This window comes from Sphaeramia orbicularis, chromosome 21 (assembly GCF_902148855.1).
Source record: "Sphaeramia orbicularis chromosome 21, fSphaOr1.1, whole genome shotgun sequence".
NCBI lineage: Eukaryota > Metazoa > Chordata > Actinopteri > Kurtiformes > Apogonidae > Sphaeramia > Sphaeramia orbicularis.
In genome coordinates this window covers 46,793,621-46,813,879 of record NC_043977.1, presented here as the reverse complement: position 1 = coordinate 46,813,879, position 20,259 = coordinate 46,793,621, and the positions used below count along the sequence as shown (strand labels likewise).

Sequence of the window (20,259 nt, the reverse complement as noted above, 5' to 3'; positions counted from 1 at the left end):
TAGCCTTTCAGACCAACACCTACTCTTTGGAACAGTTCATCCAATCCAATGTCCAAAGTCCAGCGTCCTGGCCCGCCTACTGACCCATTCATCCCCAGAGACACTAAGCATCCATGGGAGGGTTTTGGGTGGGATGATTTTATACATTAAGCCAATGACCACCCTGCATAGACAACCCACTGATGCTCGCCGTCAATGGGGAATTCATCAGTGTAGGCAACTGATATGAGAATGTATCAGGGAGTTTGCGTCGGAAAGCAAACAATAAACTGTTGACCAGAACAACATAGCCACAAAATTAAGTGCATGCTTGTGCAGTTTTAATGTAAATGTAATTAGTATCTTTATTTTAAATTCAAGAGTGCATCTTGAGTTTTGACACTCTGTACCTGGGTCATGTTTCTTTTGTTAAAAGAAGGAGAGCTGCTGCAATCACTCTTGGTGGCAAGTAAGACAGCAATTACAAGGCGATGGTTAAGCCCAGGGGTGTCCAATCCTGGTCCTTGAGGGCCAGTATCCTACATATTTTAGATGTTTCCCTCTTCCAGCACACCTGACGGTCATTATCAGGCTTCTACAAAGCCTGATGAAAGGCTTATCATTTGAATCAGGTGTGTTGGAAGAGGGATACATTTAAAACATGGAGGATACCGGCCCTCGAGGTCCAGGATTGGCCACCCCTGATTAAGCCTGATTCTGCCTACCTTAGAGGATTGGATTGGAATTATTCTAGAGATATACAGGATGGAAAAAATTGACCTATCAATTAAGAATTCAAAATGACAAATTTTACCAAATTTGGAACAACTGGATTTTATTCATACCCTCCATGAGAGCAGACTTTATTTGATCTCACTGGCAATATTTTTCTTTGTAACATACTTATTTAATTTTTGACTGGTCATCGATGATCATTTCTATGACAGCAGCGGCATGTGACCCCCCTTGATTTCTGTACACAGTTCCGTATATGTTATTCAGTCTTTAATTAAGTTGTATCAGAGTGTTCTTTAAGTGAGTATATGAGCCCCATCTGGCTATGTTTAGTCTGTGCAAACCAGAATATCCTTTGGTATATGATTTGTGTGTGTTTGTTTGCCTGGGTAAAGTTTATGATGGAGTCTGCAACATTTTTTGACTCAGATTGTGAAAATTATAAAAGGTTTATTAATGAAGATTTGTGCACAAACAGCAACTTTGTGTTGGAGTCTATGCACCTGGAGCTGGTTATTTGGCTCTGAAGAACTCAGGAGCAGGTATACTTAACGAAAGCACACATTTTACTCATTTGAGACCAAAAGATATGTACACTCAAGGGAATTAAAAACACACCACAGTTATTGTTTTTAGACTCAAGGCTACACCCAAAAACCATTGAAGCATAACACAACTTGTAGTGTTGAAAATCTGCACACTAGGGCATTAACAGATAAGCTGGTTTGTTGACGTTACTTTGGAGAAGTTGACTAGTTGTGTGTTATTCTCTCTCTCCTTTCCATCACACAACAGTGCGCGAGCCTTCATTCAGTGCATGTCGATACTCTCATCTTTCTATATGAAAACATGGCGCACAAGGCAGTGATGTGTGGATCATTGGACCTGGGTCGGGTTGGTGAGGGTCACTTTATTTGCAGGGTGGGCAAATAAATCCACAAAAGCAGGTTGAAAAAACAAACCCAACCCGTGCATTACTTAGCGCAAGGCCAAGACTGAAGGAAGAAGACGACTCAGAGTAGAATTACTAAACTGACTGTGATCTAAAAAAACTATTGTCTCAGTAATGTTCTGTGAACCATGTAAGCATGACCAATACTGAATAATAATTTGGAGAGCAAGTGTGTTTGGATTATTCTGTTCATTTATTTCATGAAGACAATGCACTCTTTTCTCTAACATGCTGTGTGCCTTGGCTGCCGCCGTCTTAACCTTTTCCCACTTTATGTTGTTCACTTAAATTTAAAAGTAAATTCAAGATGTTAGCCTATGTCTTGTTTGGTTAAAATGTCTGAGAAGGACTGTTGATGCTTGTGTCTTGCAAGTTTTTTAATCTGCTCTTTACTGTACATTGTTAATGTTCCAGTGAACATTAGTACAAGTTGCTCATTGTTGAACGGCTTTATGTCTGTGTTGTTCCTCCTCTGTCAATGTGATGATGTCATCATACGACTAGTTGGCTCAACTTTGACTTTATTGATAAATAAGTCGATCTGTAAAAATCTGACGTCAATAATGCCCTACTGAACACTGTCTTCACTCAATGTCAGAGTATCGGAAAAAATTGGTCACAAAAAACTTCTTATCTTGTTTTAAGTTCAAAATTGAGGGGTGTGTTTTTAAATCCCTTGAGTGTATATATGTGTATAAAAAAGCTAAACAGCATTAATTGTACATTGGTTATAATTCATTCATTCATTCATTTTCTAAATCCTTAATCCTCTGGAAGGTTGTGGGGGTGCTGTAGCGAATCCCAGCTACCATCAGGTAAAGGTGGGGTATGCCTCGCACATGTTGCCAGTTCAACACAGGGATGACAAATACAGACCAACAACCATTCACTCCCTCATTCACACATTCAACGATCAACTGACCAGTTAAAGTGCGTGTGTTTGCACGGTGGGAGGAAGTAAACCCATGTGAACATGCAAACTCCATATATATAATTATCCTTATTATTATTAGTGGCTTATGAATTAGTCTGAACCAGGACAGCATGCTTCTTCAACTGCAGCACTTAGCAAATCAAGTCCTATTATTCTCCTTTCACAATAGCAGCTCTTGAGAAATTAAACTTCATTCACTCAGGTCATTTCACTACATGAAAAGGAATAAAATGGTGCACATTAGTACAAAGTAAAACATATAATGTCGCAGTAAATTCATAAATTAAGGAAACCAATTGTATCTCAAAATGTATTTCTCTCTCCATGACCACTCTGGGGCTCCACACTCCTCCAACTAACACTGTTGACAGTCTGCGATAAGGTTGGAGTCAGGATACACTGTGTTCTCCTTCCATCTCTATCGGCCTGCTTGTCCCACTGGGTAATCAATCATAGTTGTTGTGAAATGACAGGAGAAAATGAAGTCATATTCTTTGGAGGTCCGCAGACAATTCCGCTATTGATCAGTCTTCAAGTTACAGAGGACCCCACATCGTGTCATTGATTCTTCAGCCAAATTTCTAAGGAGCAGCATATCAGCAGCTGGTCTGGTCTCAGTCCAGCAACTTCACACAGAGAACAGGGCAGTTATAGCACTGTAAGGACACACACGTTTCTACGGGGGTCCTACAGGTTTCTTCAAGTTAAATTTAAGACTTTTTAAGACTAGTTGGAACAAAATCTAATGCCCATTTCAAAAAGCATTCCCAAAGTCAGCTTTCTCGGGTGACGTGTGCATGACTAACAGCTGCACGTGTGTTGGGCTGAGTGTTCTGTAATCATTTCTCACCAGAGGCTGTAAAGTTAGCGATAACTGGTTCCTAATTTCAATATAAATAGTTGGGTTGGAACAGGTGAAATTGAGTGGACTAATGTTACTTTCTTTGCAGCAAGGACATTTAACAGACACATTTAAACACAATACAGTAAACAAGTTTATGGCAACATAATGTAAGATCTACCATATCAAATTTAATACCATTTAAAGAGTTTTTAAGATATTGAATGCAGATTTGTAAATTCAAGACGTTTAAGACGTTTTAAGACCCTGCAAGAACCCTGTTCTAGAACCAGTCCTGTTCTTCAACCTGAGGACCACAGTGCCAATTTGGAATTTAGTCACTGTATCACAAAATAAATTACGTTTGTCCATTTGATTTATACCCAGCATAGGTCAGGAAAGACAAAGATATTTTTTTTAGATTAGTAGTAGAAGTATGATGTAGTGTACAGTATAAGTATGACATGTGTATTGTTTTTAGTGACAGACCTCTAATGTTATTATTTTTATTCTATTGTTTTATTTGGTATTGGTCTATTGTTCTTATTTTCATTGTTTTTAATTGCACAGCTTTTTATGTTTTTTTAAATCTATTTTTGTATTTTATTCTTTTATTTAGGTTTTATTTATTCTTCTGTACAACACTTTGGTCCACTGCAGTTGATTTAAAATGTTACAAATAAAGTTGGATTGGATTGGATAATGTTAACCCTTTCATGCATGTCGTCCAGATTTGTAAACACATAGTTTAAGCTCACTTTCCAAATGTTACGGTCTGCACTGGTGTTGACCACTGGCTCCTCCCTCTCCACATTATCTCTGATCAGAACCACCTGCTGAGCGCCGTGCGGCTGCAGCACATCATTATGTAGCCTATTTAAGGCTTGGTGCTGCAGCCGTGCGACGCTGGTCCATTGTATCATCTCCACCCGCTCCATAACCTGGACATTCCACTCCCCCTCAGACTCTGACTCAGGTTTTTGTTTTTTCCATGTTCAAGTTTTGATTTGTCTTTGTGTTTAACAAAACCATTTATTTCCCTTCAGCACCATGCATTTGAGTCCTCTCCTTTCCACCTTCGTGTCACCAAAGGGTTATAAAGGGAATATTCTCCAAACCACATGGGGGCAGTCTCTATAGACTCACAGCAATACAATAAAAAAAGTATCAATTTAGTTTTAGAATTTGGACTGCTCTGTGAACTCATAAAGTTAACCTCCTAAGACCCATTTATGGGTTTTCTGTCCACATTTGTAGACAAGAGTTTCACAGCTTTAGAAAAAAAAAACAAAAAAAACAACTGTCCATTGCAAAGGACATTCCATAAATTTTTTTGAAAAAGCATCTGAAAAAAGTTTTGCATCATGATGTTTCCAATATAGGCAATTACTTTTGAACAAACAGTAACAAGGAATGCTTCATGGACCTCCAGGCAGTAATGAAATATAGTAATGAATTAAAGCTGCAAGCAGCATTGGGCGGGACCTCGCACCGTGCGTTCCGCCTCCCGTGCGTTCCTCCTCCCGTGCATTCCGTCTCCCATGTGTTCTGCCTCTTGTGCATTCCTCCTCCCTTGCTTTCCACCTCCCGTACATTCTGCCTCTTGCATTCCGCCTCCTGTGACCGTCAACACCTCAGCTCCACTCACACCTCTCTGTCCCGATACCAGCTCCCACCCTTTGGCGTCTGTCCTCCTTTCATCCCCACAGAAGACCTGGGCCTTTCTGCTGAAACCACCATCACCCTTTAATGAGGCTTTTATTTTGAAAACCCTACTGTGTGTGTGTGTCTGTATGCGTACCATTCACATTTTTAATCATGTCCTCATTTTTATTCTAGTTTTATTTATATATAATTTTTGACACACACACACACACATACACACACATATATATATGTATATATATATATGTATACATATACAGGGTGGGGAAGCAAAATTTACAATGAACATTTAGTTGTTTTTTCTCAGCAGGCACTACGTCAATTGTTTTAAAACCAAACATATATTGATGTCATAATCATACCTAACACTATTATCAATACCTTTTCAGAAACGTTTGCCCATATGAGTAATCAGGAACGCAAACGTCAAAGAGTGTGTGATTTGCTGAATGCACTCGTCACACCAAAGGAGATTTCAAAAGTAGTTGGAGTGTCCATAAAGACTGTTTATAATGTAAAGAAGAGAATGACTATGAGCAAAACTATTACGAGAAAGTCTGGAAGTGGAGGAAGCAACAAAAAACGTACCAAAGCTTTTATTAAAGCTCTCAAATCCAAAATCCTAAAGGATCCAACCAAATCTTGCTTGCTTTTCTTAATCTGCCTCTACATGCAATTTTTATCATCTGTTTTTGTCGAGTGTGTGTGCATGTTGTATGTATTCTTGTAACTATGTGTTGCGTTGCTGCAGCCTATCTTGGCCAGGACACCCTTGTAAAAGAGGTTCTTAATCTCAATGGGACATTTCCTGGTTAAATAAAGGTTAAAAAAAAAAAAAAAAAAAAAAAATCCATGAGAAAAATGGCAGTTGAACTTGAGGTAGACAACAAGACAGATAGAAATGCAGTAAAATATGATTTGAAGTTAAAATCTTACACAAGAACACCAAAACACTTGTTGACAACAGCAACAAATCCATCTTTAGCAATTTTTGGGAATTATGTTTATGGCTGCCTTCTAGCCCAGATCTAAACCCTCTGGATTATGCTCTTTGGGGCGTTTTAGAACATGCTACCAATAGAACATCACACAGCAATGTCGACTTTCTTAAAGATACTATTAAAGAAGAATGGGAGGAGTTGTCACCCGAATATTTGAGGAACACTTGCGCAAGTTTCAGGAAGCGTGTGAAGGCAGTTATTGAGAAAGAAGGAGGACACATAGAATAAAAATATTTTCTATTATGTAAATTTTCTTGTGGCAAATAAATTCTCATGATTTTCAATAAACTAATTGGTCATACACTGTCTTTCAATCCCTGCCTCAAAATATTGTAAATTTTGCTTCCCCACCCTGTGTATATATATATATATATATATATATATATATATATATATATATATATATATATATATATATATTTTTTTTATACACACTGTACTTTCCGGATGATAAGCCACACCTGACTATAAGCTGCACTCACCCCGTCTCCAACGTCTCACCATCGCTTCATTGATGTCAAGCTTACATACAGCAGCTCTATTTCCTTCTTCGTCAGCCGGATCGATTCTTAGCCCAGAAAACATAAATTAGCTGCATCATTTTAGAGCCGCAGGTTCACAATGTGTGGACAAAAGTAGCGGCTTATAGACCAGAAATTATGAGACATTTATTTATTTATTTACACACACACACACACACACACACACACACAAATATTTACAGCTTGGTCCGCCCCAGTTCTAAAATCCTATGTGTGCCCCTGGTGTTGGTAGCCATAATCCGTCGCTCATTCATTTGTTTGCTGTGTCGATTTTTCCGTCCACCATGGTGCTGCACCCCTAGTCATGTGATAACTATGACGTTGGTGCAAAGGGTCAATAGAGACCTGCAGACCTAGTTTATATATTTCTATCTGCTTATGTGCTGTTGAGCTGGTTTATCACCTCCGCCAAAATGTAATGGCGGAGGTTATGTTTTCATCGGGATAATTTACCATTTTTGTTAAGGCTTTGATTTTGAAAAACTTTATTGTGTGTGTGTATGTCTTTTTGTAGATGTGTGTTTGTGTGTGTGTGTGTGTGTGTGTACCATTCACATTTTTATCATGTCTTCATTTTTATTCTACTTTTATTTATATATAATTTTTGACATACATACATTTCTTATCTAATTTTCATATTTTTTCTGTATTGTTCAAATGTTCTTGTGTGGAGAATTTGACAGTGAAGTTGCGTGTCATGTTTTTAAGTCAAACTAGGAATCTGACTGTCTGTACATGGTCCTAGAGCACCACCTGGTGATTTTATTGTATGCATTACACAGGAAAAGATTCAGCCAATCAGCTTTCAGAATTCCATTTACTGCCTCTGCCTGTGCTCGGAATGTTAAGAATGTGCCGCTCGTTAAGTCTGTCAGTCTCTGAAAGATGCAGACAGCTATGCTCTGAAACAAACTGCGATTAATCCATAACAGTACATCCTATCTCAAAAATTCTTGGACCAGAGGCAAGCAGACAGTCTCCTGAGCAGATTAATACATCATATTTGTGATAAAAGATTGAAATGAATCAGCAGTGATGGTAAAAAAGAGTCTTGTCCTGTTAATTCTTTGTATTAGAATATTTTCAGAGGCAGATTGCCAAATTCCTGTTGGATTTAGGTCATGGGTGTGAGTGTAGGATTTTTTGAGCTTGATGAGACCAACATTTTGGCGTTGGTTTCATGTCTGTACGACATTCCTAGGGGCAATTTTGTACGCGTAGGTGGCGCTACAGAGTGCATTTTGGCACCTAACAGGTTAATTTTGATATTGTATGAAAGCATTCACCAGACATGAAATATGTGCCAAGTTTGGTGACTTTCTGAGCATGTTGAGGGGGTCAAATGGCAGTTTAAAGGGAAAAAAGCATAAAAATGAACAAATTTTAATAAATCCATAACCGTACATCCTATCTCAAAAATTTTTGCACGGGAGAGTTGGGGTGAGTTTTCTGAATGGATATATAACATGTGGGGAAAAGTTGAAATTGAAAAATTAGCCCCAAACATCGTATTTTTCTGAGCTTAACTAAGACATAACTAATAACTAAGACAGTAATTACAAATTTGCGAAGACAGTTTTTTGAGAAGGGTTCACTCTACCTTTTTTCATGACAAACGGCCTCAGACTATTTTTAATTTCAGGGTTTTACTTTGAATATATATAGCATGTTTAGGGGGTCAAAATCCAGTTCACAGTGGTAGACGGAAAATAATAATAATAATAATAATAATAATAATAATAATAATAATAATAATAATGACAAGCGAATGAAAAACAATAGCCTCAGTGTTTCAGCCTGCTGGCTTTCATCAGGGCCTTCATGATCCCTGATGAAGGCCAGCAGACTGAAACCCACTGGGGCTCAGTGAGGTCCATTGAGACATGCCATAAATTATAAAGGCAACTTAAAATTATAAAAGAGTGCCGTGGTTTTTGTATTTTTTGTGCATAGGCTATTATTTTATTAAAAAAAGCCAAACTTGCACTTTCCTGGGTCTCTCAACTTTAACCTAATTTTGAGTAATAAAATCAATTGAAACCCCCCCCCCCCCAAAAAAAAATCTAGATACTTTTTTTGATTATTCATGCATGAAAGGGTTAAAGGAAACTCCATTTTTGTGATTATTTTGCGTTAGACATGCTGTAATCATTACAGAAGCCAAACATAACAAACAGTGATCACTTCTGTTTGTCCAGTCTTCTGTGTTAGATAAACACCATCTGATAATGATGATGCTGTGGATTTTCAGGCCCTGCTGTTTTTCTAGGTCCCAAACATACTGATTTTTGTCCAAATTATTCTAAATTTATCAAACAGAAAATATGCAGCTCACAAACCAGATCCTGGAACATCTCACAAATCTCGTACTTGAGTACTAGTAGCGGCAAAGTGTTACAAGTATTTTTTGATAGAGTTGCACTTTGTTACTGTTATTCACTCATATCTTTATCTCTGGTGACTGACTATATCAGACAAAAAATGCTGATGAAAATTGGTTTGTAAATGAGCCTGATTACATGACCATAAAAGTCTGATCACTGGGAGTAATCAGATAATTGTAATAATCAGATCTGATGTGTTTACATGCACTTAAGAAAAGCGATAACAGAAAAACTCTAGTTTAGACGCTCCAGTCCATTTTTGGATTTCTTTCAGAGTACGTACCTACATAGTGATGGTAAACTTAAAGGAGTGATATTTAGGTTTTTTTAAATGGAATTGTGCATTTTAAAACATTTCCATGTGGTCTACATAAACTGTAAATGCTATACTTGGGTCTGAATTCTTTATTAATTCAACTCCACAGATCCATCTTCAACCCTATTTCTGAGTAATGACACCAGAAAGGTCGTTTTGAGTGCTGGCCCTTTAAATGCAAATGAGCCACTTCTCGCCCCACCCTCTCCAGGTTGTTGGCTGTGCTGCTCTGTCCCATTCAACCAACAACTGAACATTTTAGGTAATCTGCTCAAAGTTTGGATATATTTTCAGTATGGACTACAACTGCTACTGCTGGCAAACAATTATGTCCTACTCTGAGAAATGTTCGTTGGAAGTCTTGACCTTGTATGTGCAAATGTTGTCATGTAACTAGTTATAGACGTAACAAATTAAGCAGGAATTAAAACTTGTAGAAATCCACTCAATTTTTACCAAAATGAATATAAAGATAGCTTTTGCAGCACCTGGACGGTTCAAATTCAAACTTTTTGAACTACTAGGGTCCAAATACACAAATAAATGTACCAAGGACTAATAAAAGTGGGTTGAGCAAAATATGAACCCTTTAAACTTACTGTTATTGTCTTCCTCTCACATTTGACCACATAACTTCCGTTCTCTGCAGTTTTAATTGTGTTTACATGTGCAGACGTAAAGAATGTAATAAATCAGATTAACCTGTATGTGTGCGGGAAGACATCGAAGTATTGGGGAGAAATCCGTGTGTGTCAATCTGATTTCTGATAATCAAATTACTGCTGTTATCTGATAAAACATATCAGATTATTTTGTTTGTTATTTTACATGATCACTTGAATAATCTGATAACTCCAGAAATCAGAATATTGGTGTGCATGTAAACAGGCTCAGTGTTTCACTTCTAAATGGATGGTTGATAAACTAGGAATTGACTTTTCCCTTTTAAAGGTGCCTTGTAGAGTCTTAGACCTCTAGGTGCTAAGGGGAGTGGTCTCCATGGTGGACCAGATACAGTCCTTCTGATAAAGCCACACTGTTCCACTGGTCTACAGCTGTCAACAAAAGACTGCAAGCTAGAAAACACAGACATAGCCAATATCGTGTTTGAAATACTTAGAACACTGACATTGCAACACTGCAAATGCTGTATGTGCAAAATAAAGTAAATGAAACCATTTAAGTTATCATTTCTAAAGATGCTTCCAGACCAGCTTTATTATAAACTGTAAACCATTTGATTAGCAGCCAAAGCAGCTATTGCTGATGTTTACGCCAACACAAACAAGAATAGTGATGTCCCTGGCATGAAGATCATCATTAATCATTACATTTTTATTGCAATACAAGTATGCTAACTGTTGAGGTGCAGTAGCAGCAACAAAAAACTTTACCAAAAAAACCCCCCACCTCCTTCCACACTGCTCTTTTGAAGCTGTTATTGATTAGAATTTGGTAAAAAGACTAACACATGCTCTAATACAGCACAGAATGTGGAGTTTTAATTGTTTGCGTCTTTAAAACAAAAGCTAAGCTCGTGTTTGTCTTTGGTAAATGGGGCGGGGGCAGCTAATAGACTGTGATCAACACTGGCTTGGAGCAGTACACCAGGGCTGGGCTTTATAAATAGAAAGGATTGCCAAGCAAACGCATGCACAGCTCTTTGATTTACTTGTGTTCAAACAACTTCACAGCTCTACTGTCCACCGGATGAGCAATGACAGGAAGGGAAAAAGTTTGATATTTCTTTAAGTTTCACAGAGGGTCCCTTGGTTTGGCAAGGATCATTGCAAGGGTCCAAGCACTGCAGCTGAACGGCAAAGCAATATCAAAGTGCCTTAAGGCCCACGTCAACAGAAACTTTTCCCTCCACTTCTTTTTGTGCTGAGTGAGGAAAGACTGTATATAAGAAATGGATGTAGCGACCATGACATCACCCTTTGGTTTGTGGACGTTCTGGTCATTTTTCTAGTCATCTGGCATTTTATTAATTCCTGCCCGAGTTTTTCTTTGGAGTCAGTATTTGAAACCTGCTGAGTTAATGCTGAACTGTTAACCTACTGCTACCCTACCCTGCTAACCTACCTACCTACTGCTGACAGACCATATATTGCAAAACTAAATTAATACTTACATTGGCTAATGTAGCTACGTTATGTTAAAAGACTGGGTTTTGTGATCAAGTCCTTATGAAAACCTCATGAAACATTTATGTAACAAAAGCCTATAATGATCCTGTTAGTATTTCTTTATTTCATAATCACAACTACAGTTGAACTGCTTGCTTGGAAAAATGGTTTTATTCAATAAACAGAAGCCAATAAAGGCCGACTCAGCAGGCAATCACCTGTCAGTCAAAGGCCATGCCTCATACTAGCATTGTCACCATCACTCAAAGTTGCAACACTCTTAATGAAGCATTATTTTAAGCCTGGAAATAATTCAAATAGGTGAGGTATAATAATATTCACTGCCCTTACAGTTGTCATGATTGGAGAAATAGCCTATTGAGACAAAAACATTTTTCGGACCAGGCTGTAAACATATTTACTGCAGCAATAAATGTAACGTTTTAAGGAATACACTTGGGTCTCTGTAAATCATTGCCCTCTGTCACAACTGTATGTGGAGTCATTTTTTGGCCTCTGTGATTGACAGGTGTGACTGTGTCTGTTCTGCTGTGTGGGCTTTTACAGCTACCCATACCTTAGCAACCAAGTCGAATATTCTAAGCTATTATTTATAGAAAAAAAACCAAACCAAAACAGATTTTACTCCCTGACAGGTAGCTCTGCCATTGTTGTGTTTAAGGAGTTACACTAACCAGACCATCAGAGGATTCTGTCATGAAGTTTACTGGCTCTTAATTACAATAGTCAGTGTAACTCAGCTGCAGTAGTTGACGGTAAAATTAATTAGTAGTAAATTTTATGGTCTTTGGCTAGGCAGCTTCATTAGCTAGCCTGCTGCACAGGAAATAGGACAGGCAGCTGTTGGTTAAAAGGTTAAAAGTTGGCTTGCTTTATTGTTCCTGTAGAGAAATCTGGTCTGCATTTTACCCATTCTAATACACACAACAGCTAGCATTAGCAATTGGCATAGCCAACAGCACACGTTGAGACCAACTTCAGATCTTCATCAGCACTGTGGTCAGTGTCATCGATAGGAAAATTAACCTATATGTACCTGTTTTCACTGGCAGGCCAAATGGAAGACCTGGAGAAAACCCATGTGGTGCTGAGAGAACAGGTAAACTCCATCAAACTTGGAAACTTCTAGCGGTGGGACTGGAGTGCTAACCACTAACACTGTGGCAAGCAATTATTACTAAATCAATCATCACACTGTTTATTATCTCCGCCAGGAGGTATTGTGATCACGTTGTGTGTTTGCGTGTTTGTTTGTTTGTTTGTTAGCAAGATAACTCAAAAAGTTATGGATGGATTTTCATGAAATTTTCAGGAAATGTTGATACTAGCACAAAGAAGAAATGATTAAATTTTGGTGGTGATCGGGGGGGGGGGGGGGGGGGGGGGCAGATCTTTCTTGGTGGAGGTCTGCGCTCTCCGAGTGCTTTTCTTGTTGGTGTAGTGTTTTTGGTAAGTTACAGTTTCATCCCTTGCTCTATTCCAAATATACCTACTTGTTTCCCAAAAACCAATAAGGCTATGGTCACACATCTAGAAGCTTCAAAACTTCAGCTCATAAATCACTGGATGATATCAGAGGGTTCTGTTCATCCACTCTTTATATGGGATTGACTGGCTATTGGAGACTGTCTCAAGTGGCCCTTCAAAGAAGTGCAGTTTTGGTGATTTACTGCACCGCCACTCCCCTTCTCACCGCCTCCGCTTCGCTGATGCTAATCTTCTCACCCCCATCACCAAGACTAAGTTCCATACCCTGGGTGACAGAGCTTTTGCCATCGCCGCCCCAACCCTCTGGAACTCCTTACCCCTTCACATCCAGAACTCTGACACACTCACCTCATTCAAAAGCCAACTCAAATCTCACCTCTTCAGATCATCATTCGAAAACTGACTGCCTGTTCCACCTCATCCACCCTCATCTACCTTCTCTCGTGTGTTTTCTTTTTTTGTCTCTGTATTTGTTCTTTGATTGCCATTTAGTATTAATTCCGTATCTGTTTACCCGTTTGCTGTGTGTTCGTCCCTTGGTTGTTTATTGTAAGGCGTCTGAGTACTTACAAAAGCGCTATATAAAACCAATGTATTATTATTATTATTGGTGCTACCACATTTCTGGAGGTTGCTGCTATGGTGTTTTTTTTCCCTCAGGGCTCTCAGAGTACGTGTGAAATGTATTGAGAGTTGCTGGTGTCACAATAATATAAAAAAAAGACCCTTGGGGTGTGTGATGAAATTTACTAAACGAAATAAACTGATTTCAGGACAGAAATTTATTCTTTTGTATTAGTTTATTCTGCAGCAGAAGGAAACCATCTGACAGAGTACAGCAATGCAGTCTAATCAGTGATTCCCCAAAAGCAGGAAAATGACGACCTTAAACATGCTCTTTGCTACTCTGCGTGTGTGTGTGTGTGTGTGTGTCTCTGTGTGATGGTTTGTTTTGGTGATGAAACACCTGCGAGATACTGCCCCTGCTTTCCAGACATCTATGTTGTGATTCCCATGCATACCTGAGCAGGGTGAAGGCTGCGTCTATGTTTTACTTCCATGCATGCTTGAGGGGGGCAGACAACCTCAGTGGTGTCTTGCTTGTGCATAGTTCATGTTCAGTAATGTGGACGACACTGATGTGTACAGCACTAATCAGTAAGTAGGTCAAGGATTAATACAACAATAAAATTGTCCATTACACTTCCCCCCTTTGATCATTCTCTTATCACTAAAATCATTATCAACAGTCATCAAGTATATCACCCACATGGTAAGAAAATGTAAAAAAAAATTAGGGATGCACTGATACCGATACCAGTATTGGGTCCGATACTCAGTGTGTGTACTTGTACCCGTACTCGTAAAAGTACTCCAATACAACCGCAACGAAACCACTTATAGTGTGACATTTGCAGTTAAGTGCAGCAGGTACATGGCGGAGGAGTAACGTCAGCAGTGTGGAGATTTTTCAAAATAAATGACAAAGACAAAGTAACGTTGAAGACACAGACAGATACAGATGGAGCGTTCTGTCCGTCCTCTGCGTACATTCCATCCATTTTCCAGGTGCTCGTGGATGCATACCAAGACAGAGAATACCACCGGGAACCGTGGAGGTAGAGGATCCGTTCAAAGAGTGACTGTGTGAGTTAGAGAAAAACTACTGACATATTTATGACAACTACCCTCATCAATATCAACATTAGTATCCACATTAGTATTACCTCTCTCATCTCCATGTTTATTATTACTAACTTTCTTCTTCTTCTTCTCAAAAAACTTTACTTTTCTTGGTGGTATTTGACAAGCAAGGTTAATTAAGGCGGCGCCCTCTAGTGGATTGATTGAAAAACGCCCATTCCAACTCATTAAATGTCAGTAGCAGCACTTAGTTACAGTCAGACTAATGACTACAATATAGCACACTTTCAAAAGTAACTAAGAACTGTAATGGTATTATTAAGTACTCATATCGGTACTCAGTATCAGCAAGTACTCAAATGTAAGTACTTGTACTCGGTCTGGAAAAAACTGGTATCGGTGCATCCCTAAAAAAAAATAGTGCAAACAATAGAACCGGAGAGGAGCAATACCAGTCTATCATACACCATTGGTCAGGTTATTGATATGATGTCACAGAAACAAAACCCACTTGCTTTTTATTTTTCCTACCACACAAGTGCTTCAGTGCCCCTGCCAGTGTTTTTATCTGCCAGAAGAAAAGTTTATATGGACATGGCCCTTAAGCTGTTTCACCACTGGAGACTAGAGCTCTGTAAAGAAAAACACACCTGACTGTTCTCAAAGTCCCTGATTTTCTGGTCCAAGTGCAAAGTCAATATTTTTCTCTATAATGCTGATATTAAAGCTTGTGTTTGCTTGACTTGTGCTTCAGTCTACCGCAGGGAAAAGGGAACAACTATTATATTTCCTTGTACAGCACAGAGAACATATTTAAGAGAAGCAGTATAAGTCATAGAAATATTAGACATCATTTTACTGTCATGGTGTACTGAAGAGGTTCACTGTTCATGAGTGTATATGTTCATGAGGCTGCAGCTACGGTTAAATTCCAGGAAATACACAGAGACTTCTACACAAACACTTTAATCCCCTCTGTTGCGTTGTACTGTTTTTGGGAAATGTTACAAAGGATTGCCTCAGAAAAATGGATGTCTAAGTTGTTAAGGACACGTCACTGCTTTGCACCATCTGACAGTGATTTTGAAAAATTCCAAACAAATGAGGGAGCAGCGTTGCCTGACCTCTGTTGGAACAATGTGTGGTAAACATTAAGCATCATGATTCTGTTTAACAATCAAAAAAGCACCGACTTGATTGGGTTCTTTATATGGCGAGTGTCAGTTTGAGATGATAAATTGTGGATGGGAGGATTACCAAACAGCCGCCAAAACTTTTATAGTGTGTGCGAGTAGATCTACAGTTATAGGGTATTTACATAGAGTAGAGGGAGTAGGAGGACGCCAGGACACGAGCCCAGAGGGAGAAGGAATAAGAGGGAGTAGATATGATGGAGAGCGAAGATGACCGTCCTGCTGTGACTGTATGAACCTCCACTAACCCGAAAACCACAAGCGTGCCGAAGATTTAAAGAGATTTGTGGGCTTTAAATCATAACTGCTCGAACTCCCTCGTGACATTGAGAATGAGGTAAAAGGAGTTGCAAGAGTCTTTGGATTACCACTATATAAAGATCCAAGTTGATAATATAACACACGAAAGGGATGTGATGGGATCCAACAGCCTCACAGACGTCTGACCTGGGGCTTACAGGAAGTGTTGTAAATGATAGAATATTAAATCTACTGTTAACCATTCCTGCTTTGGCCTCCTAACTAGGGGGTGTAAGAAAATATTGGCTCTACAATATATTGCGATATTTCATTTCACAATACTGTATTGATATTTAAAGTTCTGTATCAATATTTTTAGGTATTTATTCAAACACAGACATGGCACATGTTCATTTTTTTTTTTGCTTTTCTTTTTTGTTCATATTTTATTATTATTGTTAACACTCTTATTAAATAATGGTTGTTAGAAGCACCTAAAAGCATGTTTTACTGTCTGAAAGAGGCAGATGGTAGCTCCATTGTTGGGATTACACAAAAATTATGTAATGATCTTAGTTATGAACAAATAGAATATGAAAATTTGAGCAGGATCTTAAACTGTAAGGTTCGTAAAACATAATTTAAGTTTAAAGTTTTTACAGAGGAAAATTTTGTGATATAGCATCAGATCCTGTTCTGATCCAATAAAAATGTGTTTCGTATTTGTGCATATTTCTAGTGTAGTTCAATTCTTTCAGGAAATAATCTTAACAACAAAAAAAAATCACCTTGTTAACAGTATTGTGATATATTGTGATATATCGTGATATATCGTATCGTGATCCTAGTATTGTGATTTGTATGGTATCGCTAGATTCTTGCCAATACACACCCCTACTGCTAACAATGGTTGGGGGATGCAGGGGAGAAAGTCATTTTCCTCTAAGGCCAAAGGTGCTTGTCCTCCCAAAACTCTGCGCTGGTCAAGAGGATAAGGACACAAGTACCAGGCCGGGTTTATACTGAAGAGGGGCTTTATTTTTGGCAGCGTGCACCCTAGTTTGATTGTACTTGTTTAGCCTAAACCAGTGTTTTTCAACCTTGGGGTCGGGACCCCACGTGGGGTCGCCTACAATTCAAATGGGGTTGCCTGAAATTTCTAGTTATTGATAAAAAAAAAAAAAAAGTACTAATTGAAAATATATGGAGAGTTGGGACAATCCCAATCCATAACAGACATGACAAAGTGTGAAGCTGAAACTGAAGCACTGTGGTACTGTTTATCTTTCAAATGTTCATAGTGGTCGGTTTAAGATGCTGCAGCTCTTTCATAATTCATAGTTTGACTTATTGTTTGTTCAATTTTAATTGTCAGCCTTGTAAATCCAAGCTGGACTGACTGTACATATCCTGACCAAGGAAAATAAAATTCTCACTTTGTGCAGTAACCTACACCTGGCTTTTCTGCCTCCATCCATAATTCATTCATTCATTGTCTGAACCCGCTTCATCCTCACTAGGGTCACAGGGGTCGCTTGGAGCCTATCCCAGCTACATAGGACTGTCCATAATAACATACATTAAAAAAAAGAAAAATAAAATAAAATAAAGATTGACTGATAGACTAAATGTCGTCTAAATTAATGTTTATTTGCAACATTGTATAGCAAACTATTACATGATCAAAAATTTTAGCCAAAAAATGTCTCTGTTTTGAATGTTTGGGGTCACCAGAAATTTGTGATGTTAAAATGGGGTCATGAGCCAAAAAAGGTTGGGAACCACTGGTCTGTACTAACTTATTTGCCCCGGTTGCTGTCTCTGTCCCTCAGCACACACACTCACTTGCACTGCCGGCATTCACAACAACACGTGCATCAGCCGCACACAAGCGTTCACATGTCTGCCACCACACACACACTGAACTACCTAAGCACATATAGACACATCTCATAACACTACCCTCATGGGATTTGAGTGTGTAAATCCAATTTGCATTTGTCAAACCTGTATGTGGTCAGAATAAAAAAAAAAGCTTTTCAGTTTGATGAATGTAGGTTATAGGAAAACTGGAGCAGGGTGGAAACAGCATAATCAAAGGTTTAAAATAATATGCTTTCCTGTGAAATTTATAGGTCTCAATTAAAGAACGTATCTGATGTATTCAACAAATAGTTAAAAAAATTTGTCACTGATTCAAAAACGATGAGATAATCTAATACAAATTCCTACTTTTCAGCCTTTGTTTATAGGTGAGGTGGACCGACAGTCCCACTTTTACAAATTTTTCATTTGCCTTTTCAATTTGCACATTAAAAAACCCCAGTGGAAAAAAAGGATATCTGGGGGAAAAAATGAACAAAAGTTTAAAAGGTGTAAGAAGAGGAAAGAGTTGTGTAAATGTGTGGCCTAATACAAAGAAAAAACAAAAATGTGTAATTAAATGGAAAACACCACTATTTCTGAAGAGCTGCAGAAACAAATGTTAGACTTTGACAAACCATTGAAGAGTCTGAGAAGCAAGATGATCCAGACCAGTTGTTTGGTTCATTTTGGGTTACAAAAATGAAAGCCAGGTTCAGGTTTTGGCCAAAATATGTCTGAAATCTATCAGCTCCAAGGATAACAGCACTTGCAGTGTGTCAACGTATACAATCAGAAAAGCTGCCACAGTCTCCCGTGTCCCAACTTAGATACATTTCAGTCAGACATCAGGCATTTCTGATGAAGGTTGACTGAAGGACTGAAAACACTGAATTAAAGTTAAGAGAAGTAAGACAGTATTGTACCTGTCACATATCAAAGTGAACGAAATTATGTATGTCATTTTATTATTTATTACTACACTATACTTTCACCCCATCAAGATTATGACAATGACAAACTATTCAATCTCAATATTTATATAACGGTAGTCTATATAAACATGTATACGTATATGCATGTATTCACTTTTTTTTTTTTTTTGCCTATTTTCACAACATTTGGTTAAAAATTGCCCACATTTGGATGGAAGTCCACCTAGTGAGTCACTAAGAATACACTGTTAGTACAATGATTTCCCAGATAAGAAACTCTAACATAAAGTATAAATAAATTAATATAAATAACTACCTATCATAAAACACCAACTGCTTCAGATTCAGCTACAGAGTTTCTTGCAACAAAACTACAATGGTTTTGCAATGAAGAGAGTGGTGGAACAAAATCCCACCAATTGCAACATTAAGCTTAAAAAGAGATTACTTTCATACACAACTGCATGGTATTAATATTGTTAATTAAGTCTTACTGTACGCTGAATAGATAGTCGTCAAAAAGACAAAGTCTCCTCCGTCTGAAAGGCGCATATAGTTTAGTCCACAATGGACAAAAATAGTGTTTTTGTCTGTTTGGAGCAGGAGCACTGCAGGGGAGTTTTGACCAAAAGTAGCATCAGCTTACCAAAAGAGACAAAAAGAGAAAAAAGACAAACAGTCAGGGGTCTAAGCTGCTATTTACAAGAATCTTTCAAAGAAAAAGAGAGTGAATTCCACTTGCTAAAAGTGTGTCAGAACAGTTCAATACTGTTATGTAACACAGCTTGCTCGTCGATATTTTAATAGTTGGTGTTTTGATTGAGGTGCCTCCAGGTACGATTACATTAAACTCTGTTGATTCTAGATCTTCTTAAAACTATTCAACAAGAAAAGTCATTTGTTTGTGTTCTCTTTATGGGCACGTCCTGGAGAAAAGACATATAAACTATATGTGACCTCATATCACATGACCTCAGGTAACATAACAGGTCCTCTACAGCTACAATTAAGAGATTACTTGATTAAGAGAATATTTAGTTTCTCAAAATTGTACTGAAATATGATACTAGTTAGACAACCTGGACCAAAAACCATGGCCCCACCTGGATTTAACTCAGCCAATAGTTCAGATCCTTCCATTGGATAATTACTGCAGTGATGAATGTTTCAGATGTTACGAGTTCTTTAACCCTAACTGATGCAGTGAGTAGCTTCTCATTTTTTAAACAACCAGTTTGATAGAGAGCAGAAAGATTGGACTGTAATGGGTCTAGACTGGCCCTTTTCCAGGGTGATGGGTGCATCAGGTGTCCAAAAAAAGTTGGAAGTAAATGGTACGGCCCTGCATAAGCTTCAGAATGATTCCACAGTGAATCTGTAGCATAATTAAAACTAAA

At 38.2% G+C, this 20,259-nt stretch overlaps 1 protein-coding gene across 1 annotated transcript in view; it reads right to left on the bottom strand.

Moving 5' to 3' along the window:
* Window positions 1-20,259, bottom strand: part of pdia5 (protein disulfide isomerase family A, member 5) — a 183,710-nt gene that overhangs the window by 19,748 nt on the left and 143,703 nt on the right. The window lies entirely within an intron of this gene.